Genomic DNA, 23,551 nt, shown 5'->3' on the forward strand with positions numbered 1-23,551 from the left:
CTAAAACAACAAAGTAAAGGGCATAAACATGCTCATCAAACTTGGGAGAAGATTGGATGAACGCTGTGAGAACTTTAACCAACAGACAGAAAATATAAGAAACTACCAAACAGAAGTCACAGGGCTGAAGAGTATAATAGCTAAACTGAAAAGTACACTAGAGGGGTTCAACATAATTTTAAAAAGCAAAGATAGCTTAAGGGACCCATAGAGCAACATCAAGTGGAATAACATTTGCATTATAGGGGTCCCAGGAGGAGAAGAGAGAGAAAGGGGCGGAAAACTTTTTTGAAGAAATAATGGCTACAAACATTCTTAACTGGGGGAAGAAAACAGACATTCAGAACCAGGAAGCTCAGAGTTCCAAATAAGAAACCAAATAGATCCACACGAAGGCACATTATATTAAAATGTCAAAAGTTAGAATTTTAAAAGCAAGAGAAAAACAAGTTGTTTCATGTAAGAGAAACCCCATGAGAGTAGCCCAGCAAATTTTTCAGCAGAAACTCTGCAGGCCAGAAGGGAGTGGAATGACATATTCAAAGTGCTGAAAGGGAATAATTTCTAACCAAGAATATTCTATCTGACAAGGTGTTACCATTTAGATTTTCCAGATATGCAAAAACTAAAGGTGTTCTTAACCACCAAATCAGCTTTATAAGAAATGTTAAAAGGACTTCTGTAAGTTGAAAGGAAAGGGCATGAATTAGTAATAAGAAAACATGAAAATACAAATCTCATTGGCAAAGGTAAATATATAGTAAAGGTAGTATATTAATTACTTATAAAATTAGTGTGGAGGTTGAAAGACAAAAGTAGTAAAAATAACTAGAACTACTGTAATCAATTAAGGGATATACAAAATAAAAAAGATGTAAAATGTGACATGAAAAACATGGGGAGGAGGGAAGTAAAAATGTAGCATTTTAGAATGCATTAAAACTTATGTTGCTGTCAACTTAAAATAGACTGTTATATATAGGGGCTCTTGTAAGTGAGGCTCATTCTAACCACAAAGTAAAAATGTAGAGTAGATACACAGAAGTACATAAAAAAGGAATCTAAGCATAACTTAAGAAAGTAATCAAACCATAAGGGAAGAGAACCAGAAACAATGAACAAAATAGCAATAAGTACATACCTATCAATAATTACTTTAAATGTAAATGGTCTAAATTCTCCAATCAAAAGACATAAAATAGCTGAATGGGAAAAAAATATAAGACCCATCTATATCTTGCCTACAAGAGACTCACTTCAGGTATAAAGACTCACACAGATGAAAGTGAAGGGATGGAAAAAGATGTTCCATGCAAGTGGAAACTAAAAGAAAACTGGAGTAGCTATACTTTTTTTAGGCAAAATAAACTAAAACAAAAAGAGTGTAATAAAATACAAAGAAGGGCACTATGTAATGATTAAGGGATCAATTCAACAAAAGGATATGACATTTGTAATATTTATGTAAATATTTATGTACCCAACATAGGAGCACCTAAATATATAAAGGAGATATTAACAGACCTAAAGGGAGAAGTTGGCAGCAATAAAATAATAGTAGGGATATTAATACCCTATTTATGTGAATGGATAGATCATCTAGACAGAAAATCAATAAGGAAATATTGGCCTTAATTGATACATTAGACAGATGAACTTAATAGATATAAACAGAATGTTCCATCAAAAACCAGGGTGTACATTTTTTTAAATGCTCATGGAAAATTCTCCAGGATAGATCATAAGTTAGGTCACAAAACAAGTCTCAATAAATTTAATAAGTTGAAATCATATCAACTGTCTTTTTTGACCACCACAGTGGTATGAAATTAGAGATCAATTACAAGAAGAAAACTGGAAAAATCGCAAAAATGTGGGGATTAAGCAGCATACTACTGAACAACCAGTGGGTAAACAAAAGAAACCAAGGGAGAAAAAAAATACCTTGGTGACAAATGAAAGTAAAAATATAACATACTATGGGATGCAGCAAAAAGTGGTTCTAAGAGGGAAGTTCCTAGAGATACTGGCCTACCTTAAAAAGCAAGAAAACCTCAATCTAACTTTCCACCTAAAAGAACTAGAAAAAGAAGAACAAATGACACCCAATGTTATTAGAAAGAAGGAAATAGCAAAAATCAGAGTGGAAGTAAATGAAATAATGACTAAAATGAAAAAAGATCAATTAGATCAATGAAACTAACAGCTGGTTCTTTGGAAAGATAAAAAAATTGGCCAACGTTTAGAATGACTCACCAATCAAAAAAGAAAGGACTCCAATAAATAAAATCAGAAATGAAAGTTGTTACAGCTGATACTGCAGAAATACAAAGGATTGTAAGAGACTACCATGAACAATTATATGTCAACAAACTAGATAACCTAGAAGAAATGGATAATTTTCTTGCAATGTACAGTCTTCTAAAAACTGACTTATAAAGAAATAGAAAATCTGAATAGATCAATTACTAGTAAGGAGATTGAATCAGTAACCAAAAACCTGCCAACAAAGAAAAGTCTTATGACCAAAGAAAAGTCTTAAGACCAGATGGCTTCATAGGTGAATTCTTCCAAACACTTAAAGAAGATTTAATACCTATCAAGAATTGAGGAGAAGGGAAAGCTTCCAAACTCATTTTAATGAGGCCAGCAATATCCAGGTACCAAAACCAGCTAAAAGGATACCACAAAGAAAGAAAATTACAGTTCCAGTATCCCCAATGATTACAGATGCAAAAATCCTCAACCAAATACTGGCAAACCAATACACCATGATCAAGTGGTATTTATTTCAGGGATGCAAGGATGATTCATCATCCTCAAATCAGTATGTGTGATATACCACATTAACAAATGAAGGATAAAAATCATATGAACGTATCACTTAACATACATTTATGATAAAAACTCTCACCAAAGTGGGTATATAGGGAATGTACCTTAACATAATAAAGACTATATGACAAGTCCACAGCTAATTTCACATTTAATTGTGAAAAAGGAAAACTTTTCCTCTAACATCTGGAATAAGACAAGGATGTCCCCTCTCTCCACTTTTATTCAGTATAGCATTGGAAATCCTAACCAGAGCAATTTGGCAAGAAAAAGAAAAAGCATCCAAATTGGAAAGGAAGAAATAAAACTGTCACTATTTGCAATGACATGATTTTATATATAGAAAAACCTAAAGACTCTACCAAAAAAATTGTTAGAAGTAATAATTTGCTGGGTATAAAATCAATATACAAAAAATGTTGCTTTTCTATATATTAACAACTGTCAAAAAGAATTGAGAATATAATCCTATTTACAATTGTATCAAAAAAACTAAAATACTTAGGAATAAATTTAACCAGGAGGTGAAAGGCCTGTTTACTGAATACTGTAAAACACTGATGAAATTGAAGACACAGATAAATGGAAATATATCCCATGCTCATGGAATGAAAGAATATTAAAATGTCCATCTTACCCAAAGGATCTACAGATTCAGTGTAATCCCATCAAAATCCCGATGGTATTTTTCACAGAAATAGAACAAACAGTCCTAAAATTTGTATTGAACCCCAAAAGACCCCAAGTAGCCAAAGCAATTCTGAGAAAGAAAGAGCAAAGCTGGAAGCACCACACTACCTGACTTCAGACGTACTGCAAAGCTATAGTAATGAAAGCAGTATGGCGCTGGCATAACAATGAACACATAGATCAATGGAACAGAATAGAATTCTCAAATAAATTCATGGATCTGTGGTTAATTTATGACGAGGCAAGAATATATAATGGGGAAAGGACAGTCTTTTCAATAAATGGTGTTGGGAAAACTGGACAGCCACATGCAAAGGAATCAGATTACTCTCTTACACCATACACCAAAAATTAGTTCAAAATGGTTGAAAGACTAAAGACCTGCCATGAAACTAAAGAAGCCATGAAACTCCTAGAAGAAGGCAGACTTGGTAAGTTCCTTGACATTGGTCCTGGTGATGATTTTTGGATCTGACTCTAAAAGCAAAGACAATAAAATGTCTTGATGTAGTCCCACTTGAAATAAACAAGTGGGACTACATCAAACAAAAAAACTTCTGCACAACCATCAACAAAATGAAAAGGTAACCTACAGAATAGGAGAAAATATTTGCAAATCATGTATCTGATAAGGGATTAATATCCAAAATTATAAAGAACTCATACAACTTAATAACAAAAACAATCCTATTTAAAAAGTGGGCGTATGGGATGACGCCTGGGTGACTCAGTTGGTTAAGCATCTGCCTTCAGCCCAGGTCATGATCCCAGGGTCCTGGAATCGAGTCTCCACAGTGGGGAGTCTGCTTCTCCCTCTGCCTGCCACTCCCCTTGCTTGTGCTCTTCTCTCTCTCTGAAAAATACATAAAATCTTAAAAAAAATAAAAATAAAAAATAAATAAGAAGTGGGCATAGGATCTGAATAGGTATTTTCCAAAGAAGAGATACAGATAGTGAATAAGCATGTAAAAAAGAGGCTCAACATCACTAATCATCAGGGAAATGCAGATCAAAAGTACAATGAGATATCATCTTACACTTGTTAGAATGGCTATTATCAAAAACACAAGAAATAACAAATGTTGGCCGAGATGTGGAGAAAGGGGAACTGTTGTGCATTGGTGGGTACTTAAATTGGTGCATCCACCTTGGAAAACATTATGGATGTTCCTAAGAAATTGAAGACAAAACCACCATATGGTTCAGTAATTCCACTTCTGAGTATTTATCCGAAGAAAATAAAAACACTTATTTGAAAAAATATATGTACATCTATGTTATTTGCAACACTATTCATAATAGCCAAGATATGAAAACAACCCGTGTCCATTGATGGAAGAATGGGTAAAGAAGATGTGGTGGGTATATATATAAAATGGAATATTATTTAGCCATAAAAAAAGAGATCTTGCCATTTTTGGCACCCTGGATGGACCTTGAGGATGTTACACTAAGTGAAATAAGTCAGACAGAAAGAAAAATACTGTACAATCTTACTTATATATGGAATCAAAAAACAAAACAATTGAACAAAACTCATAGAGAACAGAATGGTAGATGCCAGTGGGAAGAGGTTTAGGGGGTGGGCAAAATGGGTAGAGGGGTCAACAGGTATAAATTCCTAGTTATAAATCTGTGGGGACATCATATCTAGTATGGTGACTGTAGTCAATAATATTGTTGTACATATTTGAATGTTGCTAGGAGAGTAAATATTAAAAATTCTCATTGCCAGAAAAAAAAATTGTAACTTTGTATAGTGACAGACAGTAACTAGACTTACTGTGGTTATCATTTCCCAGCATATACAAATACCAAATTATAATGTTGTACACATGAAACTGATAAAGTGTTACATGTCAGTTTTATCTCAAAACAAAGAAAGCAGCCATTTTTTCATATTGCATTGATTTTTTTTTTTTTTTTTTTTACTTTTTAACCATGGCAAAATTTTTGATTGGCCATATAGCATGAGATAATTATATAATAAGTGTTCTTTTGTGTTTATTTTTGTTATTAAGCAGTATATTCTCTATATTATATATTCTTTAAAAGGTGTCTATAAAATTTGCTGTTGCCGTTATAATATTTATAGTAGCATGACATGATGGTATTTTTTATGAGGCAATACTTTCTTAATCCAGGTAACCTTGTCAGGGGGAAATGTGGAAACAGTAAGATTATGATCAATATTAAAGACTTATTGTGTATCAGATTTTGGCCTTTTCTCATATATTTGGTTCCATTTCTTATTTTAGTTAATCAAGTTTCTTTTATCTGCTTATCTGTTAGGAAAGACTGGTTGAACCAAAATTAGCTCTTTTGAATGGGATGAGGACAGAAGAGGATCATCTTAAAAAACGTCACCTTGGGTATAAAGTACTTTAGAGTTTTTAAGCCCTTTCACACATTTTCTTACTTGAGCTATGTATTATATATATTTTTGTAGGTATTTGCATCAATTTTTAGGAAGAAAATCCTCAAATTCTTGGGATCTGGCCTTGTCCCATGGAGTCTCTCAAGTACTATATAGTAGCTAATGTATTTCCTATTAGTCATCAACAAATATTCATAACTTGAATTCGTATCCAATTTATATGCTTGTATGAAATGCTTTGTGGGCCTGCATCTCTAAATAGTGGTCATGTGACTAGTAATATGTAAGGTATTTTTTTTTTTACAGTGATCATTATAATTCAGATACCCAGATTAGTACATTAATTGCATGTACTATTACATTTGTAACCACAATTACCTATCAAAACAATATAGAAAACTAAAATGAATTTTAAGACCGTCAATCAAAGACACCAAAAGCTTTCTGTATTCAGTTATGCTGATGTGTTTGTAAATTTTCACTAACCTATCATGGTTCTTTTCTGCAATGAACTTTTGATCTAAGGAGAAAATAATTGCTTGTGCAGTGTAATTCTTGTGCGTTGAATACAGTAACTATTTTGTACACTTCAGGTAAATCATTTATTTTCATTGATGATGCTTTTTTGGCAAAGTGGTTTTGCATTCAGAGAGCTATTTTGTAAAGTGATTGGTAACTCCATACTAGAGACATTTTGTGTGTATGTGTGTGCGTACACGCACGCAGTTCCTTTTAGTGGTGACACTGCTATTGGTAGTGATTGTGATTTTTCTATACAGATATGAGTAAAAAATACTGAGACCCCTCCATCTTTTCCTATTTATCTAGGAAACTCCCCAAATAGTACTTCATCACACCAACTAGAAACATTCTGAATGTCTCACCTGGGGTTTTTCTCCAATTGCTTTTGCTTATATCTTGCTGTACAAAGTGAATCATACATACAACAAAGCTACCACACCAAAATGGATGCATATAGTATAAATTGTAATGTAGTGAAAATTACAATGTTTAGAAGTAGAAGACCTGAAGTTTGGTTCATGGTTCTATCTCTTAATGGCTGAGTGATTTGAGGGGGAAACACCCATCCTTTCTTGAGCCCAAGGCTCTTTATATGTACCTATCCTGCCATCCTAATAGAACTACAAAACACTTTGTAAACTGTAAAACACACAGTGTGTTTTACAGTATTACATTGTTATGGTAATAATCAAAGAAATGTCTCATGGTAGTTCTTAATATACATTTTCCCAAGAAGGTACTGAACCACAACTACTGCCAGCTGATAGTGACGCATGCACGCATTCATTACTTCATTCCACAGTGTCAGTTTAGAAGCCAGTTATACTTATAAATGTTTTTATGGATCTTCTATGAAATCCCCTAAACCAAAGACTACAGTTAAAGTCACCCTTTTTATGAAAAGGCACAAACAACCATGAGGATTATCCCTCATCCTCCCATCTAAATATTAAAATGCCTGCATTTTGCTGCATACCCATGGCATCCTTTTCTCATTTTGTTTGAACTATTTTCTTTAGCTGAATATTGTATATACTCTGTAAATTAGGGATTAAATGACTACTTCTAAACTAAGGTCACATGAATTCAGAGGTGCGAAAGTTTCTGGAGTAGTATTTTGAGGTATGTGGTAGTAGTTAAGAATCTGTCTTTTTTCTTTTTTAAGATTTATTTGAGAGAGAGCATGCATGGGGGGAGAGGTTCAGAGGGAGAAGAAGAGGGAGAGGGAGAGAGAATCCAAGTATACTGTGTGGAGTTCAGAGCCCAATCCTGGGCTCGATCCCACGACCCTGAGATCACTACCTGAGCTGAAACCATGAGTAGGGGCCTTAACTAACTGCGCCACCCAGGTGCCTAAGGAGAGAGAGAATCTTAAGCAGGCTCCACGCCCAGTATGGAGCTGTGAGATCATGATCTGAGCCAAAATCAAGTCCATGCTTAACTGACTGAGACACCCAGGCACCCCACCCCCCTTTTTTAGTTGTGCTGAATGTTCAAATACAAAAGACCAGGTTTCCTTTAAACATGTTTTAAACCAAATAATGGTTTAAAGGAAATGCTTTTCAAATTCGTTATTCTTATTCTAAGAGCAATACAGTATGTTTCAGAAAATTGGATAATGGAGTTAAGGAGAGAGACTTAAAAAAAAAACCGCACCCCCATAACCCTAACATGAACCACTGTTAGTAATTTGGTAACGATATTCAGTCATTTTTCTGCTGTGCAGATATACTTTTTTTTAATTTAAAGATTTATTTATTTTAGAGAGAGAGCATGAATGGGAGGGGGAGAGGGATAGGGAGAGAGAATTGCAAGCAGACTCCACATTGAGCACAGAGCCCAATGCGGGGCTTGATCCCAGGACCCTGAGATCGGGTCGGCTTGATCCGAAACCAAGAGTCCGTCATTTAACCAATTGTGCCACTCAGGCGCCTTTGTATAGATATACTTTTAACATGGTTTCTACTACTCTTTGTAGCTATATTTTTCTTTTAGAAATGCATCCCTGTTTTATGATGAGGTAAACGGATACAGGTGGTTTTTGGTAGATTATAGCTTCTGATAGCAAAGTAGTATTTTAATCATTCTTGGCACCCTAACTTCATTTAATTACAGTCTGATTACTGTAAACTCAGTATCTAGAGGCATTTGATGCCTTAAATAGTTCTGGCTTGATTTTGTCTTTAGTAATGTTTGAGTATATGAGCAGCTATTTTTATGTGTTTTCCTGGATAGCTTAAAAAATCTAATGAAAAATGTCCATGATCTATTCCATTATTGGATGAGCATAGTACACAAATTGCTATCAAGATATGGAACAACAGTGAATCTCAGTTGTTTCTGATGGGTAACTCTTTACAATGATACATTTTTGTTATTTATGAAATATGAATAATTTGGAAAAAATCTATGGGTTTCTGAATAAATACAATGTAGCAGAAAAATGTATTAATAAGTCTCATGAAATTTTATAAACCTCTACCTCTATTTCCATTACTTTTGGGGCTGCTGTTGATTACTGTTGCAAACGAAGCAAGATCTTCTTTTGGAAAAATTACTTGTATTAAACAGATGATTAGGCTGCTTAAATAATTTCATGCTTTTGTGTTTAATTTAGTCCAATTATAAATGTCACATCAGATTGTGTGTGAGTATACAAGTATATAATTTAAATTGTATTTCTGAGTGATCACATTTTAAGAAGTTGATTAAACTCACCCCAAGTATTTTATAAGTTTTTTGTATGTAATAAATTAACCATTTGAATGGAGTTAAAACAAGATTGGAATTTTGGCATTTAATACCTTTATTAAAAGAATTGATAAATTATTTTTTAGTTACCCATTTTGTCCTTTTTAAAAATATTTATTTATTCTAGAGAGAGAGCAAGAGCATGAGCGGGGGTGGGGGTCTAGAGGGAGAGGGAGAGAGAATCTCCAGCAGACTCCCCCCTGAGCATGGAGTCCAATGAGGGGCTCCATCTCATGACCATGAGATCATGATCTGGGTGGAAATCAAGAGTCAGACGCTTAACCAACTGAGCCACCCAGGCACCCCCATTTTGTCCTTCTTATTATTGAATGTGTAAGGAAATAACTACCACATTTTATTATTTACTGTATTTTTTTATTTTGAGAAATTTTAAATCTATAAAGCAAACAAGCAAAGGAAAAAAAAGAGATACAAACCAAGAAACAGATTCTTAACTATAGGGAACAAACTGATAGTTAGCAGAGGGCAGGTGGGTATATGGATGGGTTAAATAGGTGATGGGAGGAGTAAGGAGTGCGCTTGTAATGAGCACTGGGTGATGTATGGAAGTGTTGAGTCACTATATTGTACACCTGAAACTAATATTACACTGTATGTTAACTATACTGGAATTAAAAAGGAAAATGTTATTATAAGATATAATATTACAGTGAATACCACATTTCTCATTCAGATTCTCCCACTGTTAACATTGTCATATTTGCTATATTCTTTTTATTTCTCCTTTTTTCTCTTTTCTCAGTCCTAGTTGCTGATTAGTATTCATTCCTAAATACTTTGTCATGTATCTCTTAAGAACACAGTCTTGTCCTGTATAAGCATAGTATAATTTTTGAAGTCTGAGAATTTATCATTGATATAATACTGTTATCTTATATACAGCCCATGTTCAAATTTCCCCAACTCTCCCAATAATGTCCTTTATAACTTAACTTTTTTTTTCTCTAGGATCCAATCAAGGGTCATGTGTTAGGTTTATTTGTTAGATCTTCCTAGTCTTTAATCTAGAACCATCCCTAGATTTAAAAAAAAATTCATTCCATTCACATTTTAATGAGACCAAACCAGTTATTTTACAGAATTTTTCTCAGTTTACATTTCTTTGATGTTTCCCCATAATTAGATTTAGGGTAAACATTTTTTGTCACGGACGCTTACGTAGGTGATGTTTGTCCTCGGTGTGTCACATCATGAGGCATGTGGATATCAATTTACCCCATTGTTGGTGCTGTTAAGTGTGATCACTTCTTTGAGAAAGTATCTTCCATATTTGTCTTTGTAATTAACAAGTCATATGTGGTGTTATACTTTGAGATCATGTAAATAACCTGTTCCTCCACAACATTTCATAGGGTTTTAATATCAGTTGATGATTCTTGCCTGAATCAAATTATAACTGGGGTTTTACAAAATGATGATTTCTAATTTCATCATTCCTTCTACATTTATCATCTGATATTTTTTTTCTTCTTTAAACCTTTTTGATTTTTTTTTTAAATACTAGTATGGACTGATGGATTCTTTAAATTCACTGCCATAACTTACTGATAAAAACTCTATTAAAGCCTTTCAATTACTTTTTTTTAAAAATTTCATTTTATGTTATGTTAGTCACCATACAATACATCATTAGTTTTTGATGTGGTGATCTATAATTCATTGTTTTCATATAACACCCAGTGCTCCATGCCATACATGCCCTCCTTAATACCCACCACCGGGCTAACCCATTCCCCCACACCCCTCCCCTCTAAAACCCTCAGTTTGTTTCTCAGAGTCCATAGTTTCTCATGGTTCATCTCTCCCTCTGATTTCCCCCCCTTCATTTTTCCCTTCCTTCTCCTAATGTCCTCCATGCTATTCCTTATGTTCCACAAATAAGTGAAACCATATGATAATTGACTTTCTCTGCTTGACTTATTTCACTTAGCATAATCTCCTCCAGTCCCATCCATGTTGATGTAAAAGTTGGGTATTCATCCTTTCTGATGGCTGAGTAATATTCCATTGTATATATGGACCACATCTTCTTTATCCATTCATCTGTTGAACGGCATCTCGGCTCTTTCCACAGTTTAAGCCTTTCAATTACTTATTGAAAATAACAAAATAAAGAAATTAAACAATTAATATTTTTTTGGTTTGAACTTTATGAGGCAGTTATACCTGTACTAATTTATTAACTCTCATCTAGGAGCAGTTCTGTCCTCCTCCCATCCCAAAGAAAACATTAGATAGGTATAGTGGAATTTGAAGTAATGAAATGTCTGACATGATACATTTATTCACTGCAGTTGTTATTTTTGGGCCTTAGATTCATTGCTGAATAATCCTTCTGAATTTTCTAAACATTAAAATCTACTTTTGTAGCTTATCAGACATAGAAATCTTATATGAGATTGCTATTTGAATTAGAAGGCCTTTAGACATCTTTATTTTCAGAATTCCACTATTTACAAAGTCATGACTATTTTTAGCTGTTACCAAGCATGAATCTGTAAATACCCACAGATTTGTTTTCTGAAAAAAAAAAAAAAAAAAAAAAAAAAAAAAAAAAATGGCATTTACATATAGGAATGTCATAGTGTTTGATCAGCTAGAGCAATGCTTTTCAAATGGTTTTCCTTGCATGTTCTTCACCTAAGGCTTTGGTAGAGGTGCTTCATGAGTTCTGCAAAATTTTTCCCCACTTATGTTTAAAAAGAGAGCTTTAATTGGGGCGCCTGGGTGGCTCAGTCATTAGGTGTCTGCCTTGGGCTCTGCTCGGCAGGAGGCCTGCTTCTCCCTCTCCCACTCCCCCTGCTTGTGTTCCCTCTCTAAGAGCTGTGTCTCTCTCTGTCAAATAAATAAAAATCTTTAAAAAAAAAGCTTTAATCATTTTAATTGGTTATAAAAATAACACCCATGTTCAAAGACATTCAGATTAGTAATTTATAAGACCAGATAAATTCACTTTAGTGAACCCCTCAGAATGTAATTTCTCTTGGTATCTTTAATGGTACAGTATCCTAAGATTGTAAGAGATGCTTTTTTAAATCTCTTAATATTTATATTTACTTATTTGTGAAAATCTGGGTTTTCTTTGTATAATACAACTGAAACAACATGTGTAAATCATCTATATGCTTTGTTTAATAGGACTGTGCAGCCGTTTTGTAAAATGCCTGATGTTGGATGTTTCCGCTTATCCATATAGTCTCATTGTTATTCTTGATTGACTTATAAAATCAATTTTCACTAATGGAATACTACTTTAATATACTTGAGAAAATATGTTTAATCTTTTGAAAAAAGTTTTTAAACCATCAATCTTAGAGAAAATAGCCATTTCAATATGCAAATTTAGTATGTCCATTATTTAAAGTGTGTGTGTGTGTGTTTGTGACTTTTATGTTTATTTCCTTTCATGGGACATTGAATCAGGACTTGAAAATTAGCTTTCTTTGATCTTAATAAAATATAAGGGTGGAAATTAGAAATTCTTACTGCTTTTAAGTATAAAGAATAATTTTAATGGTCTGGATTGAGGGGTCATGAAAAGCAGCAGTTATATTTAGCTGTAAATCTGTGTGGCTGAAATATAGAGTGGCAAAATGGTCAAGGAGCTATGAGGAGGGCAGTGATATAGTGGCATTACTGTATTTCAGAGCTGACACTGGAGTTTGTATTGTTTATTAGATCAAGGTAAAGTTTAGTCAAAAGTTTTGTGGCCCTTTGTAATCGATTTCCTTCATTCTGATACAGCATTAGCTTTCCAACATAAAGATTTCCCTTCTGATAAAAGGTTCTCCTTATTACCTCTACCATATTCTACTGTCCATTTTGTATCTGTATCTTGGTTTCTCCTCTTCTAACTGGTGTACTTTGAATCATTAGGATAAAACATTTCTGAAGTTTCATTATGTAAGCATCATTTGCTGCCTCTTAGAGAAAAAAATAATTTTCTAGTCACATTTTCCTAATTGCCAAAATTATTCTTTTGTTCTACACTCAAACTGTTTTCCTAAAAATACATAAATACAAAGACTACATAAATATAGATAAGCATTTTATGGATTAAGGTAGAACATGAGATAATTTCCTTATGTAAGGAACAACTATTAAGTTCTTTAAGATCCTGTTTATATAGCTCTCTTGTGCAAGGAAAATAGCTTAGGTAAAACAGTGTATGCAGATAAATGTTATGTGGAAATAGAGACTGAATTAACACTAAAATGTTAAAACACATATTTATAAAGTTAAGCATCTTCACTTACAGACTTCAATTTTAAGAAATAAAATTAATACTATTGAAGATAGAGGTATAAAAATGATCCTATAGTGCTTTTAAATGTACAGAACTTTACAATAGTGTAAATATAAGCATCTATTATTAAATGAGTGAAATCAGACTCATCTGATGGACTATCAGGGTTTAAAAAAAGTGTGCAGTTGGAAAAAATTAATGTGGCAATTGTCACAGCCAAACAATTTAAACACATCTCTCCTTACTAATATCCTTGTGCTATGTATAGGATTTGCTTAATTAGGGAGAAGGAGATGTGATGGTATGTGGTTCATGAGTTTAGAGAGCAGTGAGTGGCTTCAGGACCTAGATGATAAAACTGGACTTCAGTGAGTCTGTTTGAACGGTGTAGATACTGGATTATTGTGGAGGAAATCAATGCAGAATGGACACCTTGGAAATGTTGGCTGGACCTTGACTGTAGTTTGGAGAATAGCCATTTCTGTAAGGTTGCCTAATCATAGTCACATAATTTCTAATAGGTGAACAGCAGTGGTTAAGGAAAAAAAAAAAGACGACAGCCTCTAGAGTCAGTCTGGCTGGGTTTGAATCCTGGCGGGTTTTATAATCTTCATTTTCTCATCTGTAAAATGGTGATGACAGAAAATAGCATCTACTTCCAAGGTTTGTTGTGAGGATTAAATGTTAACCATGGTGATTGTTGTCATTACTAGGGGAATGAAATGGGTTTGGTTTTAGACACAAAAAACTGAATTTGCTGTGTGAAAGTAGTAAAATCTAAGTGGAAATATCTGATAAACTCTTTGAGAAGCTGAATCAAAATTAGGTAAAAGGTGAGAGCAAGAGTTGTTTTGTGAGTCCTCACAGAGGAGCCATAGTCCAAACCTTAGAAAATTGGGGGCTCCCTGTGAGGGAGAGAGTAGATAGAAAAGAGTAGAGGGACAAAGACTGTATCCAGGGGAATGCTCATGTTTTGAGAGCAGAAGGATGAACTGGAGCTAATGGCCCAAACAGAAGAGCAGAGGAGAATGTCCTTGAGGAATAGAGGGATCAGGGAGGTGTGCAATCTCAAGTGACACGTTCACAAGTTGAGGAAACCTGTTTATGTTTGAAGAAACCAAGGGAGTTAATACAAAATATGATTGTACCCACAAGCCCTTTTCCACAGAAAGATACTGAAAGTCTTTTCATCAGTGAAACTTTACACGATTGCATAGTATAAAAGTTATTTAGTGCAGTAGTAATCAAGAATTTGGCAGCTGAAATGAACTAAATGGCCCCTTGATAACCTCTGAAGAAGTTAGTATCCTGTAAGTGCTCACCTGATTACCAGGGAGTAATTAAGGTACTGTGGTGAATGGGGCTTCAGGTAATTAGAACTTGGAATTAGTCCGGTCTGTTGTGAATAGCTGTGATTGTAAGCAGATTTTGTGAGAGTATCAAGACTGGTAACAAATATAATTTATTACTCTAAATGTCATTCCTACTACAGAAAAGATAACAGATGTATTTAGATCAGTTTCTGCTTGTGTTTAAAAAAAATACACAAAGTATACACAAAGAGAACACTGACAGTGTTCTCTGCATAGCTATTTAACAGAGGAAAGAGTTACAGAAATAAGTGACAGAGTCCAAACTGAAGCACCTCATTGTGCTTTACTTCCAGTGACAATGACACTAATCCTTTTACTTTACTCCAGTGATTAATGTTTTGTTTTACGGACTCTTTACAGTATTAGGAAGATTTCAAAAGCTTAAGGATAACCCTGGTCGGTATTGTATATGTTACTGCTAGTAAATTTTCTTTTAATATAGCCTGTGCCAAATTTTAAAAAATGTAATAATTGAAGCTAGTATGCAAGCAGTAGCTTCTGTAATAAAATAATTTTATATTATGTACCATGATGTAAACCTTATTGCTTGCTCTGATTTATATGCAAATATGTCTTTTTCTTATAGTTTACACTGATTTCAGCTGTTATCTTAGTTTTTGTGTTCTAGGCTACATCCATTTTTTCTATGATTATCATAATAAAATAGGCAAGCAGGAAAAATTATGACTACTTCCTGTCTCATTTTGTGTATTTGTTTCAGTAGCAGTACCAATCCTTTAGACAACCAGTGTTGTTGATGTCATGAATTTACAGTAAACATGTGGAATTTACATATATAAAACATAGATGTCATGCTGGTGAATTCAACTTACATGCCATGGAATAGAACTCTTGCAGTGAGGCTCTTTCAGGTAATTTAAATCTCAGTGGGAACCAAGAAATGGATTTTGAACTAATACATTTTTGAAGTCTTCGAAGATAGGAGATTGTAATATTATGTGTAAAGAAAAAAAGGTTGGTGATTTAAGTTAAAGAGGTTTAAATTTAACAAAGTGATTAAAAGTAATTTCAAGATTTATTTCCCCTTTATAAAAATTGTTTTTCATTGGCTTAAAGGAAATTGGTTAAAAAATTAAGTTCCTTTTCAACATAATGCCAAATAGAACTAAAAATACCTTTTGACATTGGGAACTTTTTCTAATGAGAAGAATGCAAAATTGTGTTTGTGGGGGCTTATTGTAATTTATTCACCAATACTGTTGTTCATTAGGATGGTAGACATCACTCTTAAGGGATATTTTATGCTAGCTTTTTTTAAGATTTTTTTTATTTTAGAGAGAGAGAGAGAGAGTGAGCGAGAGAGCACGAGTGGGAATGGCAGAGGGAGAGGGAGAGAGAATCTCAAGCTGACTCTGCACTGAACACAGAGCCTAATGCGGGGCTTGATCTCACAACCCTGAGATCATGACCTGAGCCAAAACCAAGAGACAGGGCTTAACTGACTGCACCACCCAAGTGCCCCTATAGCAGCTTTTGTATCAGGTAAAATTATATCTTGATAAAATATTCTTCTAATTTTAGAACTTGAAGGAAAACGTATAACTACCTTAAAATGAGGTAGTAGTAATAATCTTACAGCTAATTAAGACTCTGCCACTGAGGTGTTATAATTGTTAGCTCCTTTTCACACATTTGTTTTCTACCAACGATGATGTCTAATGGTACAGATCAACAGTTACGGGCTTCTCATTTGCATTGTCATATTACTTCGTGTAAACTTCTCACACATCTAACCTGAAATTCTAATGATTTGTTTACTGTTCAGTCTCTTTCAGGAGACTTGTGGGATCCTTGAAGGTTGGGACTGTGTTTATATTTCTATTCCAAACAAATCTTGCATAATGCTTGATATTAGTTGATAGCTGATAAATTCTATGAAGGCTGCTGTAACAAATGTTTAAAGGGTCTGGCAAGACTTAGGGCCCATCATCCTGCCCTTTTGACATATTTTGAGGAAAATGAATTAAACTCTTAGTATTACCCAAGGAAGCATGCAAATTGCACAAATCAAATTGTAGGTCAGAGAAAATTGTGATGTCCGTAATGGAATAGTTAACATGTTTATGTTTCAAATATTTCAGTCAATGTCAATTCTAAGAGGAACTTTTGTTACTGTGTACTAGTTCTATTAGTACCGTAAGCCCCTTATCAAAGGCTGTGTTTAATTTTTGTTTCTGTTATGCCTGTTACCTAACATTGCCAGGAATACAATAGATGCTCATTGAAAATTTGAATGATCAGTGTTTACTGGTTTATTGTCAGTATAACCTTCCAGCTCTCCCACTAGATAACAAGCAATTTGAGAGCAGGACTAAAGTAGCATTCATTTTTTAATTCTTCTCTCTCCAACATTCAAAACAGTTCCATGTGTATATTAGGGATTCCTAAGACTACTTCCACATTTGAAGGTTGTTAGAAGGACCCACAGGACTCAAAATATAGTTCTACTAATAGCTGAGATTTATTATACTGACATAGTAGGATACACAATCAGATCATATGGGGAAAAGTACAGGTGGATTCTGGAGGAATCATGGGGGCAGGCTTCTTTATGCTCTGTCTCTCCCATGAGGGGTCACATACAGTGCTCTCTTCCCACAGTGGTGAAAATGAACCAGTGTATCTGTAATTTCTTGCCCAGGGAAGCCCATTAAGGAGTGAGTTCCCAAGGGTTTTATTGGGGGTTGGTCATATAGGCATTTTGTTTAGCATGTAGCAAAATTCCAGATGCCCAAAAGTAAAGCAAGTATTCAGTATAATCCACAGTATTTGTATAAGCAGGCACAGGAAACCATCCTTGTAAGTTAGGGAGCAGTGGGAATGCCACCAAACCAAGTTCCCAGACACCAGCCAAATGTCAATCTTGCTAGCAAGCCTTAGTCTTAGACGTGTTATGTTAATGCTTTTCTGCACAGCATGGTTTGTATGAATGCCACTTTTGGTAGGAAAAGGAATCTGGATGGTATTTCTTTTAGTACTTCAAACTCATCTGATGGTTAATATGTTGGATAGGGAGATTAAGATTGTCTTTATTAGGGATACTTCTAATGCCTTGGTTTAAATGCCTGTCCATCAACTTGCATTGTTGCTAAATTCCCATCTTGAGCTTTACTTATTTATTTTTAAGTTTTAAATTCCAGTTAACATACAGTGTAATATTAGTTTCAGGCATACAATTTAGTGGTGTAACACCTGGTACTCATCACAACAAGTGAACGCCTTAATCCCCATTAGCTATTTGACCCATCCCCCCCCCACCCACCTCCCCTCTGGTAACCATCAATTCATTCTCTAATGTTAAGAGTCTGTTTCCTGGTTTGCCTCTCTCTTTTTTTTCCCTTTGTTCATCTATTTTGTTTCTTAAATTCCACATATGAGTGAAATCATATGGTACTTGTCTTTCTCTAACCTATTTCACTTAGCATAATACTCTATACCTCCATTCATGTCATACAAATGGCAAGATTCCGTTCTTTTTAATGGCTGAGTAATATTCCATTATATATCACATCTTTTTATTTTAGAGTTAAATACTTTAGTTCTACAAGGATTATAACAAAAGATAGCAATCCCCTACCTAATGTTCCTACTCCCAAAACCCTACCCCAAATTTTGAATTCTTATATCTGTTTCTGCTAATATAAATTTTCATATTTATTTCAATGCCCTTATCAGTTATTCTACTTCTTGATTTCTTCATTTTTAGATATACTTTATTGACTTCCTAATATAGAAAAGGAAAATTTAGCTCTCTTATACTAACTGCACATATACTTTTCTTACTCCCAATTTTACTGAATAAACATTTAATGTTTATTGTGTTACGACTTTGCAAATATTGTTCACAGCTGAGCCATGCAGTGTACTATGATTGCATTTTTACACCTTTTTTCTTGTTACAAAAGTATTTCTTTTTCCTCTGCAGTTGAAACTTGCCATTTAAAAAATCATTTTATCATATTCTATATACCAATCACAAATTGAAACCCAAACTTTCCTCCCCAGTGCAATTAATCATGTCAGGTAATCTATCAGTTCTTTTTTTTTTTTCTTTTTAAAGATTTTATTTATTTGAGAGAGAGAGAGAGCATGAGCAGGGGAAGCAGCAGAGGGAGAGGGAGAAGCAGGCTCCCCGTGGAGCAGGGAGCCCGATGCGGGGCTCGATCCCAGGATCCTGAGATCATGACCTGAACCGAAGGCAGACGCTTAACCGACTGAGCCACCCAGGCCCCCCTCGTAATCTATCAGTTCTAGTTCTCTTTTTCTTGGAGATATTTCTCTTGGAGCCCTCCATCCTCTGCTGTGATCTGGATTGATTTTAAGGTTCATGGCCCAAACATACCTGTCTTTACTCCCGCCCCCAGCTGAGCTTGAAAGCTTGCTACAAGTACAAGCTTATGCTCCATGTCCTCTTGCAAATACAGTCAACTAGGTTGTAGTTTGTTGATTTCTGGTTACAGATAGTTGTTATAGACGCACATAATATATCAGCTTTTATTTATAGTGTTTAATTTTATTTTGGTTGGTGGGTTAGGGTATTGATAGGACAGGAGCCAAGAAAGCAATAAAACAAAGAAAAATGAGAATTTCAGAAAATCTCTGGCATAAAACAAAAAATATTGTTACAGTATCACGTCCTAAAATGTTCATAACTTAATTTCTGAGCTATTTAGATGAATCTCTGATAAATGGCATCTGATCACCTTTGATTACTATTTTATGTAGTTTTTGTGATAACATGTTTTCTGATTTTAAAAGTTTCTATCAATTGGGCTTTATCATCCTGCTTTTTGGAATACAATTATGGCAGTTTTATATTCAGTAGAAGCCCCCTTATTAGGAACTCAGTATTCTGACTGATCTCAAGTATTTGCGGTATTGTCCACATTTCTGCAAATTAAGCGGAAAAAAGACTCTTTTTAAAAAAGATTTTATTTATTTATTTGAGAGAGAGACAGAGATGGCAACAGAGATAGCAAGAGAGAGCAGGAGGAGGGAGAAGAGGGAGAAGCAGGCTCCCCACTGAGCAGGGACCCCCCTGACGATGTGGGATTCCATCCCAGGACCCTGTGATCATCACCTGAGTCAAAGGCAGATGCTTAACTGACTGAGACATCCAGGCACCCCAGAAAAAAGACTCTTGTGTGTCTCAGAGAATCATGGGTATCAACTCAGGCTCTCACCCAGTTATTCTTGTGTTTTGAAAAGAAAAAAATAAAGGTGCTACTGACAGTAAGATGTGACAGCTAACAGTGGAAGGAAGCAATATAAAAATATAGTAGTCTTTGGTTATTTCATAGAGAGAAAAACAGCCCAATGCTCTTCAGGAGTTTTGGGGGGCATTACTGTATCATTGCACAGAATAGAAATTGATCTTGATGAAGAGTCATCGAAGGGGTATTCAGTGTATTCTTCAGGGCAGCCTAGGTATAATATATTTTCAGATAGTTTCCATTAAGAATGATTAGCCTTTTTTTTTTTTTTTTTCCTTTTTGCTGTTATACATAAAAAAGATTTATCCTTCAGGTACATAGCCCACATTCATAGATCACTGATTATACTGGATGAAGGATTTGTGTTTAGCTTTTAAGAAAAGCTCATGGGAAAAATATATATCTGTGACTTACTGGACACTTAATATAATTAAAAATGTCATGAGTGTAACTACAGAAGAACTGCCTCAAGTATAAGAGGGAAGTTTCCAGAAATATTTGGTAAAATTTGGGATGCATTTTGCATGTTTCCCCTATTGCCTCATACGGGTATTTCTGAGTCTTACTTAAAAAAATAATTGGTCACAAATAAAATATATTGTTCTTCAAAGATGTTTCCTGTTCCTGTTGAGGCAAAGAAGTCAACGCTTTGGAGAGGGGAGGCAATTAAGCATAGAAATAGCATAAAAGATACTTGAATTCTGGTGCTATTTCATGGGGAGGAAAACAACTATTATTAGACTTCAGGAATACAGTTCTTAGCAAGCTGGCAGTTTACTTATCAACTGGGAGAGTGATTAGGCCAGTTTTGTTATATAAGGATCCACCCCTGTCCCAGCACCTCTACTGGGTAACTATCCAATAACATTTACTGACCATTTCCAATGTGTGCCAGGAACTCTGAGAAATGTTTTTCATGGATGACCTCATTTAATCTGAAGTATACTCCTATGGGGTGGTCATTATTTTTATCTTCATTTTAGGAGAAAGCTGAAATTCAGAGAAGTTAGCTAACTTGTCCAAGGTTAGTTGTGTCTGATCTCTTAACTACTATGCTGTGTTGCTTCCTACCCAAATGTACTTCCTAAGTGACATGATGCAATATCCAGTAGGTTTTCCCCAGTTGCTATTGGGCAACAGGGATAATTATAGATGTAACAATATATAACAAATAGAAAATGGCTCCTTATTAGTCTAGGAATTTCTAGTAGGGGAATCTACTTTTAAATGAAATTCAGACCTATCATCCTTTTTTTTTTTTTTTTTAAGATTTTAATTATTTGAGAGAGACAGAGAGAGTGACAGCACAGGTGAGGAGGAGAGAGAGAAGCAGACTCCCAACTGAGCAGGGAGCCCAATGCGGGACTCGATCCCAGGACCCTGAGATCATGACCTGAGCCGAAGGCAGAGACTTAACCGACTGAGCCACCTAAGCGCCCCTATCATCCCTTATTTTTAAGTTCAGTACTATGAAGGAATGCTTTGGGTCATTATATTTATTAGTCCCCATGTGGTTTTGGCGGTTACTCTTCTGTATTGTTTTGATACTTTCTTACAAGTGGTCCTTGACTGCTCAATTATAGATAATACTTTTATCCTCCTGAACATGGGTACTTGGACCCCAGAATGCCGGAACTCTCCTCCCTTGCTTTTGGGCTTCTATTGCTATGAAAAATGGGGCAGTGCTCCTTTCTTCCTTAATGAGCAACTCAGTTTTCAGAGCTTCCTCTTGAGTCTTCTCTTCCTGCCACTCATTGTAGGGGAGTTCAGGGCTTAGAACTTGTATTATTACAATAGTACATTATTTTATGGATTAACTGCATTTTTCAGGATAGCATTGGTACTTAAGCATTTTATTTAAACCTGTTTTTCTTATTAAATATGTCCCAGCATTTTTTGCCAACTGATTTACAAACATACTTTAGAATGCAGCCCAATTATAAATTGAGACTGCTTGTATAACACATAAAGGGTTGGGGATAGCTTTTCTATCAGATTAGATTGAATATGCTAGTTAATTTGGATTCTGTGATATATATGAAATTATGTATGCTGCAGTTAAACACTTCAGTTGCTATAAATTTCAATAGTATGTAAATTTAATGTAACTTTGGAGACTTAGAGTTGGTTTGTTCATTTCAATGTTAATTTACTTAAATTTTAGATATTTTAAAATAAGTTTGTGTAGGCCTGGTAATGTTTTTATTTCAATATCATTAAATTTTGAAATGAAAGTTACTTTAAAATAGGCTCCAAGGAGGTGTTACATTATTAGCAATGAGTTTGGATGTTTTGAAGAAAGTATACTTGTCAATGAATAAACAATGAAACTGCTGTAGAATCTTTTTATAATGCTGTTATTACAAGGGCACACTACCTGTTATGAGGACTTATTTTGCTATATCATGATTTTACCATAGAATGATAGTTTCAGGATCAATAGGATTTTGGGATATTAAAATCTGTTATTTTGGGTTTTTGGAGTTTAAGTTCTATCATGTTAGATCTTCTGTTTAAGGAAAGCATATTTGGAAACCTAGTTCTAACATGTTGGAGAGTGTTTAAAGAGGTCAGCCTAGCTTATTTTCTATTTTGATTTTGGTCCCTATTATGCACTTAATACTGATCTTTCTTATGTTACTCTTTTTTCTTTCTTTTTTTTTTTTTTCCAGTGCAAAAAGGTGGTTTTCTTTAAGTATGGGCACAGGACCCATGGGCAGAAAGGGCTGCCTGTTATTCTTTTCTTTGTATTTTATTTCCACACTTAAAAAGTAATAACTTTATGCAAATAGTACAACTATCTTGTGGAAAAGTCAAAGAAAACATATTACTCTCCCCCTGAAAAGCAATGCATCTTAATCTCACTATCCAAAGAAAAGCAGTGTTAGTGTTTGACACTATTTTTCATTTTTACTCAACATGATAGTATGATTGTCTTTCCATGTCAAAATATATAAAGCTGCATGATTTTTAGTGGCTCCATAGAATTCCTTTATGTTGGAGATGTGGTGGATACCCCATCCTCCAAAAAACTGTAGACTATTTAAAATGGAGGGAAATAGGTTTATCTGGGGGAAATAAAGTAGAGGTGGAGAGCATAGAGTTACAGAGGGCATGTAAGTCCAGGAGAAGAGGAGAAAGAAATAAGGTATGAGTCAGTTCATGAGCAGGGACCTTTAACAGAATAATAACCTTGCCCCATGGAGAATGGAGGCTTAATGAGTGACAGAGTCCCAGGAATTGCATTAACTAGATAAATCTGTTTTTCCAGGGGAAGGAAAATGTGAGGGCTTGGAGAGGAGGATTAAAAGTCACTAATACTGTTCCATTCCAGAGAGCAGAGTGAAAGTCCCTTCTCCTCTTTGAAAACATGTCATGCATTATGTGGATATATAATAATGTATTTAACCATTTCACTATTGAAAGACATTTAGATTGTTTTCAATTTTTAACCATTGTAATTCTAAAATAAACATTCTTATTTATGCAATCTTGAGAACTT

The 23,551-nt window shown here is 34.6% G+C and overlaps 1 protein-coding gene and 1 long non-coding RNA gene across 2 annotated transcripts in view; both read left to right on the forward strand.

Annotated features, from left to right (window-relative positions):
• The window catches only part of DIAPH2 (diaphanous related formin 2), a 959,330-nt gene that overhangs the window by 81,901 nt on the left and 853,878 nt on the right, over positions 1-23,551 (forward strand). The gene's annotated exons all lie outside the window — the stretch shown is intronic.
• LOC118026093 lies at positions 1,525-19,820 on the forward strand. Its single transcript, XR_004683463.1, has 3 exons — positions 1,525-1,536; positions 1,747-1,750; positions 19,056-19,820. It is a non-coding gene; the product is annotated as an uncharacterized LOC118026093 (long non-coding RNA).

This window comes from Mirounga leonina, unplaced genomic scaffold (genome assembly GCF_011800145.1).
Source record: "Mirounga leonina isolate KUSES-001 unplaced genomic scaffold, KU_Mleo_1.0 Mir_204, whole genome shotgun sequence".
In the NCBI taxonomy this organism is placed as follows: domain Eukaryota; kingdom Metazoa; phylum Chordata; class Mammalia; order Carnivora; family Phocidae; genus Mirounga; species Mirounga leonina.